Consider the following 4,007-nt stretch of genomic DNA (forward strand, 5'->3'; position numbering starts at 1 on the left):
CAACTGTAATGCAATCTTTTGTAATATATGCACATAAAATAATAAAATGTAAAATACACATATGCATGCATGCATGTAAATATATATATATATATATATATATATATATATATATATATATATATATATATGCTTGAATTGTGTGATTTAATACGTTCATTGTGCTTGAACCGAAACATACTATACGCGCATATAAATGTATTATTAGCAGCGTACAATACGACTTCGAAAACCTATTTTGAAAAGAAAACAAAAAAATAAAAAGAAAAGAAAAAAGAAAAAAAAACCTTTAGTCCCGGTTCGTATTACCAACCGGGACTAAAAGGTGCCGGCCTCATGGCATGTCAGGAGGCACCTTTAGTCCCGGTTCCTGACCCGGGACTAAAGGACCCCCTTTAGTCCCAGATACTTGCTCTCGGGTGAGGAACGGGACTAGAGGGGGTTCCCCACCGGAAGTAAAGGCCGTCTCTGTACCAGTGCACGGTGGGCTTGTGGGGCCGTCGGGCTAGCCCGGCATGGCACGAGGCCTTTAGGGCCGTGCTTGGGCTATTATTGCCGCCCATGGTCTGGCACGCGTGTGTGTGTATATATATATATATATATATGACAACTACTCTGTAGCTGGCTACAAAATAACTATGTTAATTTATAAGATTATAGTAACTTCTTACTAAGTGGTTTACTATAACGTTATGATAAATATCCCCATGTGTTATAGTAGCCCAACTATCATAAATATGTATTAACATTATCGTAAATTAATATATAAAATTATTATAAATAGAGGTGGCTATAGAATAATTTATTTTGTAGCTGGCTAGAGAAGAGAGAGAGAGAGAGAGTCCTGCGAGACAACCTCCTGATCGATCACGGAGAAACACTTGAAAGCGACCATATATTTTTGCCGAGAAACGCTTGAAAGCGGTCCCTAGCTTGTCCCTATATATCTGAGGAGGTTTGCAACAACAGCTAGAGGAAGAAGCGAGCGCTGAATGCGCTCATCGAGAGCCACCAAATGGTTCGCAGGCAGCTGAGAGTGCTGTCCACTCTGGATGTGGCCAGGACACAGCTCTACCACTTCATGGCGATCGTGATAGCCGGCATGGGCTTCTTCACCGACGCCTACGACTTCTTCTCCGTCTCCCTCGTCATCGACCCCATCTCGTACCAGTACTACGATGGACAAATGGGCAGCGGCGTCAAAGCAGCCATCAGCGGAATCGCCCTGTGCGGCGCCGTGCCGGGGCAGCTCGTCTTCGGCTGGCTCGGCGACAAGATGGGCCGCAAGCGCATCTACGGCGTCACGCTGGTCCTCATGGTGGTCACCTCCCTCGCCTCCGGCCTCTCCTTCAGCAAGAACCTGGGCAAGATCGTGGTCACCGTGCTGTGCTTCTTCCGTTTCTGGCTCAGCATCAGCATCGGCGGCGATTATCCGCTCTCGGCCACCATCATGTCCGAGTACGCCAGCAAGAGGAGGCACGGCGCCTTCATCGCAGCTGTCTTCGCCATGCAGGTGATTATTCTTAACTTGCTTACGAATAAGAATAACCAATGCTTCTGACCTCTAGAGCGCCCCTAAGACGTGTTGTATCAAACTGTTTTTTCTACCTTAATACAAAGACGCGCAAATCTTTTACGTGATCGAGAAAAAGAATAGCCAATGCTTTTAACTAGCAAACAACAACAAATTTTATTTGTAACTAACGAATGCATCATCTGCACTGCTTGATGGAATCATCACAGGGTTTTGGCAATCTTGCAGCGGGGATCGTAGGGATGGTGGTGTCGGCCGCTTTTATGAACAGTCGCAAATCCAACGACGACTACGTCTGGAGAATTGTTCTCATGTTCGGCGCCGTTCCGGCTACCCTGACCTACTACTGGCGCATGAACATGCCGGAGACGGCGCGGTACACTGCCCTAGTCGCCAAGGACGCCAAGAAGGTAGCCTCCGACATGTCCACCGTCCTCAACATGCACATCGTCCCGGAGGACGAAACCGTTGACGATCTCGCCCGGCACGACCAGTACGGTCTGTTCTCGGTGGAGTTCCTTCGCCGCCATGGCGTCCACCTCCTCGGCACCAGCTCGTGCTGGCTCGCTCTCGACATCACCTTCTACTCGCTCAACCTGTTCATGAAGGACATTTTCACCACCATTGGGCTGCTTAAGCTACACCAGGGCGACGACACGTTCAAGAGGATGATTCATATAACTGCACTGCACACGACCCTCGCGCTCTGCTTTTCACTACCAGGGTACTTCTTCTAGGTCCCGTTCATGGACCGCATCGGCCGTGTCAGAATCCAGCTGCTAGGGTTTGCCATGATGTCTGCCTTCATACTCTGCCTCGCAATCCCTTATGATCACTGGACTGATGAACACAACAAGTACGGCTTCGCTGTCATGTATGGCCTGATCGACCAGCTTCTTTGCCAATTTCGGCTCCAACACCACGACATTCATAATTCCGGCGGAGATCTTCCCGGCACGACTACGTTCGACATGCCATGGCATATCTGGGGCATTCGGTAAGATCGGCGCCATTATTGGCGTGTTTGGCTTCGTCTACGCCCAAAGACGTCGCCACATCCGAAGCATGCTGTTCGCGCTCGTTGGGTGCAACCTTGTGGGCCTTGTGTTTACACTGCTCTTGCCGGAGTCCAAGGGGAAGGCACTGGAGGATATCACCGGAGAGATGGAAGAACTACCGCAGCCGGAACTGGAGGCTGCAGCAGTTGCTGCGGCCGACTATGTACATGTGGGCCTGTTTAGTCAAGTTGTGTACGTTGTAGGGTTTTTTTTGTGTGCTACCTCCTCTTTTTTGGCAGTGTGTGGTACTACCTTAGCTTGTTGATATATATAGGTCATTTTTTTGTTGTCTTGTAAATATTCATGTATTTATGTGGGTTGGTAACAAAATATTTCATCAAATCCTCCTCACCACTTAACATTTAATGTCACATAACGAGAAGACGACCACTGGTAGAGAACCGAGCTTTACTCCCGGTGGGGAACCGCCTCTAGTCCCGGTTCCCCATCCGGGAGCAAGCATCCGGGACTAAAGGGGGGTCCTTTAGTCCCGGGTCAGGAACCGGGACTAAAGGAGGACCTTTAGTCCCGGTGGGTAACACCAACCGGGACTAAAGGTGCCTCCTGACATGCCACGATGGCCGGCACCTTTAGTCCCGGTTGGTAATACGAACCGGGACTAAAGGATTTTTTCTTTTTTCTTTTCTTTTCATTTTTTTGTTTTCTTTTCAAAATAGGTTTTCGAAGTCGTATTGTACGATGCTAATTATACATTTATACGCGCATATAGTATGTTTCGGTTCAAGCACAATGAACATATTAAATCACACAATTCAAGCATAGAAATATATTTATATATATATATATGCATGCATGCATCATATATATATTTACATGCATGCATGCATATGTGTATTTTACATTATATTATTTCATGTGCATATATTACAAAAGATTGCATTATAGTTGTTGTGACATAACAAGTTTTCTCTCATCCTCTAGCTTGGCTTCAATGGCAGTGTTGGGTCAAAGTAGAACTCGCCCTTGGAATCGATGACCTGCTCATTAAAAAATCCGGCTATAGACTCTTGAATTGCTTTGATTTGGTCTTGCCGTATGACTTTTTCCTCCAACCATCGAGTCTACAGGTTTGAATTAAAGGACAATAAATTAATATATGTACATATATATATATATATAAAGACATAGTAACCCAATCAATAATAATAATTAAATGAATATATAGTGTATTTTTAACGTACTTTGAGTCTCTCTGTAGGAGTTCTTTGGGAGAGCACCTTGATAAACTTGCAAACATAGTAACCACAGTAGTTGTTCCCCTGTTCCTGCCTCAGACACCACTTTACGAGAAAAAGATTTGTCATCCAATCTGGTGATCCGGTGAAAGCTATATGTTTAATTAATAAAGATGATGCGATTCAGGTGACTTACTTTCAAAGGGATTACATTCAGTG

General features: G+C 45.6%; 1 pseudogene; it reads left to right on the plus strand.

Moving 5' to 3' along the window:
* The first annotated feature begins 1,003 nt into the window (after window positions 1-1,003).
* On the plus strand, window positions 1,004-2,938 carry LOC136492958 (putative inorganic phosphate transporter 1-13; annotated as a pseudogene).
* Window positions 2,939-4,007: the final 1,069 nt, after the last annotated feature.

Source organism: Miscanthus floridulus, chromosome 11, assembly GCF_019320115.1.
Source record: "Miscanthus floridulus cultivar M001 chromosome 11, ASM1932011v1, whole genome shotgun sequence".
Lineage (NCBI taxonomy): Eukaryota > Viridiplantae > Streptophyta > Magnoliopsida > Poales > Poaceae > Miscanthus > Miscanthus floridulus.